General features: G+C 38.4%; 1 long non-coding RNA gene across 1 annotated transcript; it reads right to left on the reverse strand.

The window, feature by feature from the left end:
* Positions 1 to 13836: 13836 nt before the first annotated feature.
* Positions 13837 to 14585, reverse strand: LOC126469631 (uncharacterized). Its single transcript, XR_007586031.1, has 3 exons — positions 14374 to 14585; positions 14183 to 14253; positions 13837 to 14038 (listed from the first exon to the last, which is right to left on the reverse strand). It is a non-coding gene; the product is annotated as an uncharacterized LOC126469631 (long non-coding RNA).
* Positions 14586 to 14884: the final 299 nt, after the last annotated feature.

Here is a 14884-nt window from a genome sequence, read left to right on the forward strand (position 1 = left end):
TCTGTTTGAATTTTCTAATTTGTTCATACTCTTCTGTGTCAGTGAAGGCTACAGGTCTTGTGTCATTCAGATCATCATCTACCTTTGTAGATAAGTTAGTGACCTGATCCGAAAGTTCGGCTACTTTCTCCGATAGTGAACACATTTCCTCAGTGTGTTTTTCTGAACCAAGTTTCAGAGTGTCCATTTGTGTTGGAATCGAATCTACTGTGTCCTTTAAGTTTTCCTGAGTTTTTGCAAGTTGCGTAACCGAATCGGTAGATGCAACTGAGTCAATTTTAGCCCACAAGGTCTCATGATTTTCATGAACAATGGTTTGCAGTTCTTTTATGGCTGCTTCGTGATTCTGTAATGCATTTTCATGCCGCAAAAAAATAGGTTGAAAATGCTCACAAATTTGTGTTTTTACGTCATTACAGACTTTTTGACATTTCGATTCAATGTTATGTAACTCAATAGTTAAATCTTCACGTGTTTGTTCAAGTGTGATGTCTAACTTCTGAAGATTTTGTTCCATTGTGTCTAACTTTTTAAGATTTTGTTCCACTGTGTCTAACTTTTTAAGATTTTGTCCCATTTGTCTCTGATTTTGTTCCATTTGTTGCATTAATTGCAATAATAATGTATTAGTGTCTGGAATCTGTTTCTCTACGCTTTTCGGCAGTGCATTTGCACCGGCAACATTCACATTTTGACAAGCAGAAAATCTGTCTTGACTTATTTGAGAAAACGGTGATGACCCAAAACCTGAATCTACAGTATTTGCGAAATTGTGTCCTGTCATTTCGGATTCCTGAGGCGAGCTGTTGCCGACCGATCGATCGATAATGCTTCCCTGTTCACAACCTGTTTCACTGTCTACACCACTGTTTGCAGCCCGCTCCATTTCCATATGCACAACTACCAAATTACTACTTTGAACATCAGTTAATTCATTACTCGGTGGCGCTAACACACTGCTTTCATTTTCACTGTCATTTCTCAGTTTACTTTGGAGCCTAGTATTACGTTTTTCACACGCCATTATTGTCACAGTATTTCACACGACAACACAGAAAAACACAATTTGAAGATCAAAAGTAAGAGAACACATTAACATAGCACTGAAAATAATATCTAGTTAATTGCAGCTGCGAAATACTTGGTGCAAATCTACATGCATGCCACAACTGTTTTACTGTACAACAATGAAAGTCTGCAACTACAAAGGAGATTTTTTCTACAATTACGCGCTAGCAATAAACAATAGCTACACTAATTACACAAACTACAACAAAAAATCAGAAGATTCCAGTGAGGTAAGCTCGGCTAAGGGTCGACATATGAAACGTCCCCTTTTGAACAATTACAAATGACTGTTCTTAAACTGACACACAATATTTTGTTAGCGCAACGCAATCTGACTTTCAAAAATCCCTACAAAAGAATGGCCCTGACTAACAGTAAACTATACCTTTCACAAATCACTTACCTCACAAAAATCTTCGCTACTCAAGCTACTGCAATACAGCGAGCGCCACTACTGCCAGCTAAATAAAAGATTCAAACTATGGAAGGCACTAACTACTGATAGGGATAGTTAGCAAATGAAAGATATTAATAGAGAACAAACAATGTATTTACCTTGATATCATCATATATAAAAATAGCAGTTCATGACAAATTTCAAAACTCCGCCATCTCTCTCCCCACATCCACCACTGCTGGCGGCTCACCTCCAACTGCGCAACGCTACGCGCTGTTCACACCCAGCTGCCGCTGCCCAACACTACAACGGCAGAAAACAATGCAAACTAGCCACAGACTGCACACAGCACAGCCAGTGATTTTCATATTGAGCGCTACGTAACGTTGCCAATAAGAAAACATAAACAGCCTACTTACATAGAGAAAACATAAACAGCCTACTTACAACATTGGCCACTTTTCTGTCTGAAACGCTTACATTTATCGTCTGCAAGCTTATGTCGCGTGCTGCGGTATGCGGAGACACTAAAAGCATCACACTAGAACACAGAAGAAGCTTCTAAGTTGATGTAATCGGCCAGTAAGAAGCAGTACAATTCAAGTTTTAGTTATCGATTATTGACTTATTAGCCGGCTTTGGTGCCTTGGACATGACCGAGGACCTTAAGATTTGGCATGAAACGAGATCTGGCAGCCACGTTACACAAGAGAATGTGATAAATGTTCATATGTAGTAAAAACCTAAGAAATCGGCCCGTTTGCTCCATTCGCTATCGCATCGACATAATGCCAGATCGTAACATTGGCCGCTTTTCTGTCTGAAACGCTTACATTTATCGTCTGAAAACTTATGTCGCGTGCTGCGGTATGCGGAGACACTAAAAGCGTCACACTAGAACACAGAAGAAGCTTCTAAGTTGATGTAATCGGCCAGTAACGAGTAGTACAATTCAAGTTTTAGTTATCGATTATTGATTTATTATCCAGCTTTGGTTCGTTGGACATGCCCGAGGACATTAAGATTTGGCGTGAAACGAGGTCTGGCAGCCACGTTACACGAGAGAATGTGAAAAGTGTTCATATGTAGTAAAAACCTAAGAAATCGGTCCGTTTGCTCCACTTGCTATGTCATCGACATAATGCCAGATCGTCACATTACCCGCTTTTCTGTCTGAAACGCTTACATTTATCGTCTGCAAACTTATGTCGTTTGCTGCGGTGTGCGGAGACACTAAAAGCATCACACTAGAACTCAGAAGAAACTTCTAAGTTGATGTAATCGGCCAGTAAGAAGCAGTACAATTCAAGTTTTAGTTATCGATTATTGACTTATTAGCCGGCTTTGGTGCCTTCGACATCACCGAGGACCTTAAGATTTGACATGAAACGAGGTCTGGCAGCCACGTTACACGAGAGAATGTGAAAGTGTTCATATGTAGTAAAAACCTAAGAAATCGGCCCATTAGCTCCATTTGCTATCGAATCGACGTAACGCCATATCGTCACATTGCCGGCTTTTCAGTCTGAAACGCTTACATTTATCGTCTGCTTACTTATGTCGCGTGCTGCGGTATGCGGAGACACTAAAAGCATCACACTAGAAAACAGAAGAAGTTTCTAAGATGATGTAATCGGCCATTAAGAAGCAATACAATTCAAGTTTTATTGATCGATTAGTGATTTATTCGCCGGCTTTGGTGCCTTGGACATGACCGAGGAGCTTAAGATTTGGCATGAAACGAGGTTTGGCAGCCACGTTACACGAGAGAATGTGAAAAGTGTTCATATGTAGTAAAAACCTAGGAAATCGGCCAGTATGCTCTATTTGCTATCGCATCTACGTAATGCCAGATCGTCACATTGGCCGCTTTCCTGTCTGAAACGCTAACATTTATCGTCTGCAAACTTATGTCGCGTGGTGGGGTATGCGGAGACACTAAAAGCATCACACTATAACACAGAAGAAGGTTCTAAGTTGATGTATTCGGCAGTAAGAAGCAGTACAATTCAAGTTTTAGGTATCGATTATTGACTTATTAGCCGGCTTTGGTGCCTTGGACACGACCGAGAACCTTAAGATTTGGCATGAAACGAGGTCTGGCAGCCACGTTACACGAGAGAATGTGAAAAGTGTTCATATGTAGTAAAAACCTAAGAAATCGGCCCGTTTGCTCCATTCGCTATCGCATCGACATAATGCCAGATCGTAACATTGGCCGCTTTTCTGTCTGAAACGCTTACATTTATCGTCTGCAAACTTATGTCGCGTGCTGCGGTATGCGGAGACACTAAAAGCATCACACTAGAACACAGAAGAAGCTTCTAAGTTGATGTAATCGGCCAGTAACGAGTAGTACAATTCAAGTTTTAGTTATCGATTATTGATTTATTATCCAGCTTTGGTTCGTTGGACATGACCGAGGACCTTAAGATTTGGCATGAAACGAGGTCTGGCAGCCACGTTACACGAGAGAATGTGAAAAGTGTCCATATGTAGTAAAAACCTAAGAAATCGGCCCGGGTGCTCCATTTGCTATGGCATCGACGTAATGCCAGATCGTCACATTGGCCGCTTTTATATCTGAAGCGCTTACATTTATCGTCTGCAAACTTATGTCGCGTGCTGCGGTATGCGGAGACGCTAAAAGCATCACACTAGAACACAGAAGAAGCTGCTAAGTTGGTGTAATCGGCCAGTAAGAAGCAGTACAACTCAAGTTTTGGTTATCGATTAATGACTTTTTAGTCGGCTTTGGTCCCTTGGACATGACCGAGGACCTTATGATGTGGCATTGTAACGTCCCCACAGAAATTTTGAAAGACAAAAAAATAATAAATGGGATCCAAGCGTAACCTCCCTAGCAATTAAATTTAATGACAATAAAAATGAGAATCGCAATCTGACTCAAGGTGTAAGCTCTCACGAAAGTAATGAAAAACAATTCAATGCTAATGATACTTCAGTGACAATGTAAACTTAATTAAACCGAAATATCGGTCTTTGGCCCTGTGCAAAAAATCAGAATTAATTTCTTACCTCATTGAATCTGCATGTCAAATTTCTGCTCTTATTGTTGGCCACGCCTTGGAGGAAATACATCGCAAGTAATATTTTTTTTTTAAATTTAACTGAAACTTTTTTTAAAGGAAATGGAAGGAAATCGTTAGTTCAATTAAATAGTTCTTTTTTTAAAAAAATTGCTTTGAAATCAAAATTATTATTGGGGCACTTGTTGAAAGTTAGTTACAATAAATAAACTTTACATTATCTGATGTGCGCAATGCAGCTTGGTTACCTTAATTAACAATATACCTCATTCAGCATCTTGACCAGAGACCCATGTCGACGCCTGCGACTGTGTCCCGCTCGCGACCGTACTCGACTACTACTGCTACCAGACTGCACTGGCCTACTGTTACCGACAGACTACTGCTCGCAACTCTCGCGCGGTTAAGCGCAGACTAGGAACGACAAATAGCTCTCTGGTCAGAGACTCTGCAATGCCTCGCCATCGCCGCCACACAACATACGTGTTTCATAACCCTCCACTGGGGGGGGGGCAAAATTTGGCAACGATGGTGAGTCATTTGGACTTACCATCGCAAGAAATTTTTTTTTTTAGCTAAATAACTTTACAGTTACAGCATATATACAGATATAGTACATGAATTAAATGTGGTGCACATGCACCGAGTACAAAACATTAGACAATGACAAAAAATGTATACAATGAGTACAGAGCGTATCAGCAAATCAGAAAAATGTATATATAATATAAAAGACAAGAGTGCACATATACTGTACTTCAGAACAAATCGAAAAATGTCTCAAAAATCATGTTGACAAGTGATATGAGTACACATGCACTGCAGGTCAGAACATATCAGCAAATGAGGAAATGTATATACAATAAGTAACAAATGACATAAGTGCATACGCACGGAAGTATTGAACATATCAGGAAATCACAAAATGTATACAGAATGAGTACAAACCATATTGAAAAATGAGAAAAGTGCACAGGCACTGAAGTTCAGTAGAAAGCATATTAACACATGACATAAGTGCACATGTACTGTAGTTTAGAACATATCATCAAATCAAAAAAATGTATAGGTCATGAATACAAATCATGTTAGCAAAAAAATGTTTTTTTACTATGTTACAAGAATTAGGATAGGAAAAGGAAGGATTGCATCATGGTTGTAGCACTTTAGGTTGCATGCAGCTGCTCTGAAAGTCCATATCTTTCCACAGAAGTACAACACCAAGTGACACAATTTGAAGTTCTTTTCCCATCAGAATTTATCAGCGTAGCCAAGACACTAAACTGTCGTAGTAATATTCCATGTTTTCATTTTGGCAGTACATTAGGTACACCAAACAGTGGGACCATAATAACGTCTCCATCGCTCACGGTGATGGACAGCATGTCGTGTCAACACCACGCTCTTACAAGACACACTATAAAGGCACATTTGCATGCCGAGCGTGAGTTTCCTCGGAAACGCGAGATATTAATTAAATAAATAATCAGTGACAAATAAATAAAGCCTATGGCACACAACTGCAGCGCTGTGTCGCTGATAAAACAAAAGCACAATTACGTTACTCGTATGTTTGATTAAGAAAGCAGAGCTCTGGTTGAAGTGGTGCGAGAAGCACGTATTTTAGTTTATTGTCTGGCACACCGCCATATTTCATGTTATAGAAAATTACTGCGAGTTGCAACCATACTAGGCACTCGATTCTGAAAAGAATTTATATTTATAAAAGTAAGTAGGATTATGAACTGTAGGCTTATTCATTGAATATATCTGATTTAACTAACTGTGTAATTTTTTGTTTAGTAGACAATCACCTCTGTACGACGTTTTGGCATGGCTGGCAAATTATTGTAATATTGAGGTTTAGATTATGAGTCCGCACCTACCGCAGCAGTCTTTGGAAACGATTTAATTACGAAGTCCGATTATTTCAGTTTTATTTCACGGTCAACTACGAGTAACATTGCCTTTACGAAAAAGCCATTGTCAAGCGTCTGATACCGAATAATTAAAACCTAACGACTCATAGGAGAGACAATCATACAGATAAAATAATTAATATTTTATTTTATTTTATTTTATTTTATTAATTTTATATTGGCGACTGCGTGTCGGACTTGCTATTTTGTCATTTGTTACATTGTTCTCTTTGTTTCATGTGAAAAATCAACTTTCTGGACCTGGACTTGACTATATGAGAAATAACAAAAATCAGAAGATATTTGCCAATTATAAAATTTTGCGGGAAGACGCAAAGAAGCTTCTAGCAAAATAAGGTAAGACGCAGCATCTTTGCATTAGCAGGCTTGACCAGACGTATAATTCGGTGTATTAGCTTTTCAGTAAAATTCTGTAGTGTTTCTTTTCCGCATAACAGTTTCAGTGATAAATTTCATTCTCAGTACTTTTCCCTAAACAATAACGTATGCAACAATACCAATACACGAGTGTACAATATGGCCGACTTCTGTACGATATCATGTAACATGGCCAGCAGCCATTACCAATAATCTCAAATTCAGTTTATATTTTTAAATTAACAGACAGCCATTGTTGCTACGACCGATTCATGCTCAACTGTATTTTATTTTAAAATCAGTGTCAAATATTTTCCTGAAACATATATCACGTGTGGCATGGTAATAACTAGAAAACAATACGCAAAAATGGAACAGCAAAGACGTACTATTCAGACGCAATCCGACTCGGACGAGAGACAAATGTTAGAAAATGACTTTACGACAGCAACCGGTAGTGACGATTCATCAAACATTGACGCAAGTGTTGACGAAAATTTTGACAATAGGCCTTCCACCACAAAAATTTCAAAGTCTCAATCAGAGCCCATGTTAATGCATGACGTCACGTCTAATGACGCGGCGGGGGCAGAGACCTTGCAAACGGTAAACATTGCCGACATGTTACAAATGCTAATGAAACAAAACGCCGAAAACATGGCAACCTTACAGACGCAAAATGAACAGTTAAAGACACAAAATGACGGAATCAAATCTGATCTCATAGCACTCAAGACAGGTAATGACACTTTATGTAAGCGTGTGGAACTTATAGACGCCACACTGACCAAACAGATGACTGAACTCAGTGCTAAATTTTCCCAGCTTAATACGAGACAAGAAAAGACTACAACTGACGTAGCACTTTTACAGACACAAGTAAAAAACCTTAATGTCACGTGTGAAGTTCTTACTGAACAAATTCAAACATATCCTTCAGTACATGACAACCTTGAAAAACGAATTACTGACGTACAGAATAAATTTGACAATGTTGAACAACACCTGACTGACATCTTACAATCTGATGCCACAGCTCATTTTCAAAATATTAATAAAGAATTTCATGATTGGGTAGTGAACAAAGACAAACATTTTGATAGATGCTTACGTGAAAATTTACCAACAATTGTGCACGACTCCGTAGCGCAATACATTACTAATAACAAACAGCTGATCAGTGACGCAATACAATCCGTCACTGCACCCATGAGACAATTCACCGATCGACCACAGTCTGAATGTAACGAAAATATCAGTCAAAATGCACAGTTCAGGAACCAATTCGAGTATGACACACACATACCGCACACGACAAATACACAAGAACAAAACACACCACGACTACAACACATACCACGATGTGGAAACACAAACACAAGCTATTATCATGGTAAACCACAGCAACATTATCGTAATTACTCGCCAGCTGGACATAGCAGTAATTACAGTGGGACAAATCCATATCATAATGCAAAGGAAGACGAAAGCTTAATGAAACACAGGCAATTTCAGATTTTTATCCCAGAAAAACGAACCATTCATCCGGTGATTTTTCTCAAATCTTTTAGTAACGCATTTCCACGAACTTGGAGTGAACGGAAAAAGATTTCATATATTGTCGGTTACATCCAAGGCGATGCAGCTGTCTGGGCATACAGTCAAGCTGACGTATGTACCACGTACAGTGAGTTTGAGCGTGCTTTTCTGAACAAATTCTGGTCGCAATCCGTTCAGGAGCGACTCAGAAGACAAATTTTAGAACCTGAAACTTTTAACAGTAAAAATGGTAACTTACGTAGATATTTTGAAAAATACTTGAACATGGGACACTTTTTAGACGAACCAGTCGCAACGCGAGATATACTCCGTGCGTTGAAGGCCAAATTGCCTTTCAACATTAAAGAAAAACTCCTACATATCCCGGATGACGATTCAGATTATTTTTTAACAGCTTTAGATTCGGTTGACATGTTACTTGAAGATCAGCGCTTCGCGCGGCAAAACAGCAGCCACAATGTTTACACTAGTGGTATGCAAAACATGCAGGCTTGCCAACACAATTCTGGCGCGCCCACAGTTGGATACGCGGTACGACAAAAACAGCAAACTCACATGCCGTCTCAGTACGGAAATCAAAATCAACACGCGTATTCCAATACAAACAATAGTTACAACAGTAATAACATTTCATGCGGCAATCCATACAAAAGGCACCGCGGTAATAACTACAACGGTAACAACGGATACAAAGGTAATAACAAAAACACAAACAGAAATAGAAATAATAATAACTACGAGCCAAGACCGCATCAAGGTTGGACTCGTAACGATCAGTACTTTCATTCAAACTCTGCTTTACCACAGCAACCACCAGGTCAAAATTGGAGCATACCTTACGACCGACAGGTAAGTTATAATGCGCAACAGCAACAACAACCGCAAAAGTTTGGAGATCATAATAGGCAATATCCGAATGTGAATATAATAGAAATGACACCTGATGCACAACCTCAATCTGTGTCAGTACCTAGTACAAATGCTAATCCAACAAACTAGAAACAGTCACTACTTTGCCCCAGGTCGTGGCTGAAGAATCCATGGGGGGCGGCTTCAATGTTAATCAGTTATTTGACACCACACTTGAACAACAGAATAATGATATGCCGAGTAATTCTAAACAAAAACTACCTGTTTTATTTATAAGATACAACCACAATAACAATATATCAGATGAACTTTTACAAGACAGTACACAATGTCGTTTAAACACAAATGAAATTGTTTTAGCATCCACTAACTACTATTATCCTAGATACAGGTGCAGCTGTGAGCGTTTTATCTTTTAATTTTTATAAAAAGATGTGTGAATTGGAACCTGTGCCTGAGTTTCCTGCCCAAAACTGTAAAATAACTACTGCACTAGGTAATAAGTCATGTAGGGTTACGAAGCAAGTTTTTGTAAACGTTAAAATAGGTAATGGAACCGTACAATGGCCATTCCTGGTTGTACAAAACCTTGTGACTAATTGCATATTAGGAATAGATATTATGAGCGAGAAGGACTGCATTATAGACTTCTCCAAAGGCAAATGTATTTTAAATGATAAAAGCGGGGTAATTATTATTGATTTGGACAGGAGAACTCTAAAGCATGACAAACACTGTACTGGGTACAAGGTTCAGTTAGTACTTGACAAAGACATTCAAGACATGCAAACACACTCATCTGACGCAGAGCTAATGGACTTGAAAACATTGCTTGATCATAAGATAAGTGAAGCTACAGCTCTCAGTGTACATGAACGTATAAAACTACAGGAAGTGTTATCCAAATATTTACAAGTTTTTACCAAACGATTCGGTGTTATCAACACGTATGTGTACAAGATTGAAGTTAAGCCTCACAAGATCTTCTACCATAAGACATATAACGTACCGTTATCTCAACGACCTGCTGTGTGGCAAGAATTAAAACAAATGTTAGACTGGAAGGTCATTGAAGCATCCACCTCACCTTACTGTAGTCCTCTACTTGTTGTCAAAAAATCAAATGGAAGCATTAGGTTAGTGTTAGACGCACGAGCTATTAATGAAATAATTTTACCGGTTCACACAAAACCTGAAAATTTAGAAGAGCAATTACAGAAATTTCTAGATGCAAAATATTTTTCCACAATAGATCTCGCTAATTCGTTTTGGCAGGTGGGTATCACTCCTGATTCTCGGAAATATACTGCATTTATGTTCGGGGGGCGAACCTATCAGTTTTGTGTTCTACCCTTCGGACTGAATGTCAGCTCTGGGGTATTCATTACAGCCCTGGATACCGTGCTTGGCGACGATTTAGTTGAGACAGTCACACACTATGTAGATGATATACTGATAGCTACACAATCCTGGAATGAACACGTTGACACACTTCAAAGAATTTTAGAAAAATTTGCACAAGCTGGAGTCACAGCCAATCTTAGAAAATCAAAGTTTGGTTGCAGTGAGATAAAGTACTTAGGACATATCATTAATTCACAGGGCATACGTCTGGATCCCAGTAAATTAGATGCTATCAGAAACTTTCCTAGCCCTCGAACTAAAAAGCAGTTAAAATCATTCCTTGGGCTATGTTCATTTTTCAGACGTTTTTTGCCACAACCACTTTTGAACAGTAAACATCTGCTAAATCTACTCAGAAAGAATCAAGTTTGGATCTGGTCGGAACAGTGCCAGAATGACTTTAATACAATTAAACATGCTTTAGTGAATGCTAACATATTGAGCCATCCAGATTTCAATTTAGATTTTTGTATGACTTGTGACGCTTCACGTACTGGCTTGGGCTGTTGCTTATTTCAAGTTGTAAAGAATAAAGAGGAGGAACAGATAAGAATTATTGGGTTTGCGAGTCGCACTCTAACTGAATGTGAGCGTACATACTCCACTACTGAGTTAGAAACACTTTCCATAGTATGGGCATTCAAGAAATTCAATTATTATTTATTTGGAAAACACACAGTAATTTACACCGATCACCAGGCCCTGACATTTTTGTTAACTTGTAAACTTGTACATCCTAGACTATCATGATGGGCAGTTACACTTCAGAACTACTCTTTTGAAATTAAGTACATAAGAGGTAAGGACAACACCATTGCAGACACTTTGTCTAGACTTCCACAAGGTATGAATGATACCAACAGTGACTTAGAAAATATAAATGATTACAGGATTCTCTTAATGCAAGACAAGCAGTATCACCAATATTATATGGATATGTGCAGAAATATGGCTGAATTACAAAAATCTGATCCTCACTGGTATAAAATAATAACATTACTGGTAGAAAAACACAATCATCCTTTGACTAAGTATTACAAGTTACACAATGATGTGCTATTTTACCGCCGACATCCAAATGCTACTAACTGGTGTGTATGCATTCCCAAAGAGTCTGAACGTAATTTAATTTGGCACACACACTTAGTTTGGGGTCATTGTGGGACAAAAAAGTGTTTAGCGAAGCTCAGCACATACTGTTATTTTAGCAATATGAGAAGAAAAATTTACAGGGAACTGAAAACATGTGTCATATGTCAAAAATCAAAACCTCAGAATTTATCCACAAAAACAGATTTACATTCTATTTTACCGAGTAAACCCCTGGAAATTCTGTGTACTGACATCAGTGGACCGCATCCAGCAAGCTCTGGAGGCGTCAAATATATCTTAGCTTTTTACGATATATTTTCTAAACATGTTAAACTTTATGCTTTAAAATCCGCCACTGCAAGTGCTATAATACGAAGATTCTCAAGTGATTACCTGACGCACGTGGGAAAACCTAAAGCAATTCTATCAGATAATGCAGCATACTACTCTGGGTACAAATGGAGAAATTTCTTGAAGGAAAATAACATTAAAAGTATATTCATTTCGAGGTTTAGTCCACAATGTAACGCGACTGAGAGACTTTTCCGAGAATTAAATCGATTCATGAGGACCTATATTTCATCAAAACATACTAATTGGGTGTCCTACCTAAGTCTTTTCGAAGACGTACACAATAACTTAAATATTTACGATACAAATTACACACCTAACGAGATCATGTTCAATTGCAAACAGAACGATCAGTGGATAGAACCATTACCTAAGTTGTCAGACAAGGAAATCACACCTGAACAGAAAATAAAAGAAGTATTGACTACATTGACACATCACGCACAAATACGAAACAAACATCACAGAAACATAATAAAAGGAAAACAAAAATTCGAGGTAGGAATGCTTGTACTACTTCGTACTCATCATAAATCTGTTGCACTCAAACGACGCAACGCTAAGTGGCGTCTGCTATATGAAGGACCTTATATAATTGTTAACATACCGCACCCTGGTGCGTATCTGTTACAACATCGTAGAACTAACAAAATTATTGGGCTATACGCACACCGAGATTTTAGAGCATTTCATGCTGAATAATGTCAAAGTCATACCCATCAAAATATTGCTAAGCAACTCGAAAAACTCTGTTGCTACAACACAGATAATAAGTAGTATAGAAATTTTCATTTCAGCGTTCCAGAGTCGCAGTTGAAGACAGAAGAACTTTTCTTTCAACGCCGCGGCTCCACCGAGAAGACTGAATATTAAAGTAAAATTTATGATTACGTAGCAGTGAATGACATATTAATTTTTCACGGAACATTTGTTATTGTAGGTACCACTGACTTGGTATGACACCTGACGAACTGACAGACGTCATCTGTGAAGCGATCTTTTACTTTGAGAAATAGATTAGACGCACATCTCTCAACACGAAAAGCATCTATCAGTAGTCAAGGCCACACAGACAGTCTACACACACGCACAAAACGCGAGGAATCGAACATTTTCTCTCTCTTACTATTTTGAATATTTATTGAGTAGTGAAAACGCCTGGTCTTGCCTACTGATGTAATGAATGTTGTGTCTAACCTATCTTAATTTCAGATGACATCACAAAAAACATCGATAATATCCCAGCAAAACCGCTAAAGAGGATGTAAATATCTGCAATTCATGTAATCAAATGTGACACAATGTAATAACCTATAGCTATGTAATGATGATGTAAACATGTTTATGTGCAACTGTATTATGTTTATGCTAAGAAAATATGTGACGTGTGTATGTATAATTACTTATTTTTTAACTGATGTATCATGTAAAAAAAAATTTGAACAAAACGAGTGCCAAAAAGACATTGCATAATGAACCTCTGTTCACGGACATTAACGAACATTATTAACTCTGCAACTACGCAGAAACCTATGTGAAGGAAACGGTTAATGCCATTCATTATGCATCGTACCTATGTAAACGCGATGAACGATTTCCTCGATTAATAACTACGAACATTTAGGTGAGCTATATTCAGCAAAAAAACTGAAAATGTGAAGTCCATAATTCGTGCATCGTCTAGTGACATTACTACAGTACCTAACTTCAAGATGTTAACTGGATTAAATGGACACAAAGTGCCTGACCAGAAAACAACACGACGGGTGGAAGAATTTTGGTTGGAACTTCAGGGAATGAAATGTTCTCGAAATGTGACGGACACGCTTACCTGGACTGTCCAAGGATCGACGCCAGCTATGTGCCGTCCGAGGTTCTGCAACCAAGCTTCCACGGAATGTAAAAAACGAACTGCACGTGGACCAATTACTCGACGGGTCACGTCTGATCTGTAATAAGCAATGCTTTTACTCACTACGAACTGCATCACAACGACTATAATGGAAATAGGAAATGGACACGCTTATGTATTAATCACGTTGTTAAACAACGATGTTACTGTGATCAAAAAACTTTACCACGACGATACTAACCTGTAAAAAATTATTGTGCAGCAGATGAATATGAACTGTAATAACGACACGATGTGTATAGGTCAACGCACCTGAAAAATACGGACATTTTTCTTTGAAGTATTTCAAAACAATACTATGTAACTAAGAACATTCAACAATCTAAGTTGTATTGTGTTATAACGAATATTGTAAATTTAAAACTAAGTTACCTGTCATAGAATGTAGTCTTCATATGTAATCTTGGTTGAAAATTTTCTTTGTGCAACGACTGAGAAACGCGCGCACACGAACAATATGAACTGCAATACTGTGCCGCGTGATCTAACTGTACGACATAACGGCAGTCACACAGACGCTTCTGCGCATGCGCGCACTCTATCTGCCAACATAAGAACTTTTACGGCGCACCCGCGTCATTCAAAGTTGTATATAATGTGTATAATGTGTATAATGTAGGTCATGTAAATAGTTGTAGATAACTTAGATTTTCTTGTGCCTTTAGGTGAATTGCTCGCCTGCAGGTGTGTCCTTTCGCCTCGCAATTCAGGGGGCAATATAAAGGCACATTTGCATGCCGAGCGTGAGTTTCCTCAGAAACGCGAGATATTAATTAAATAAATAATCAGTGACAAATAAATAAAGCCTATGGCACACAACTGCAGCGCTGTGTCGCTGATAAAACAAAAGCACAATTACGTTACTCGTATGTTTGATTAAGAA

The sequence above is a fragment of the Schistocerca serialis genome, chromosome 3, assembly GCF_023864345.2.
Source record: "Schistocerca serialis cubense isolate TAMUIC-IGC-003099 chromosome 3, iqSchSeri2.2, whole genome shotgun sequence".
In the NCBI taxonomy this organism is placed as follows: Eukaryota; Metazoa; Arthropoda; class Insecta; order Orthoptera; family Acrididae; genus Schistocerca; species Schistocerca serialis.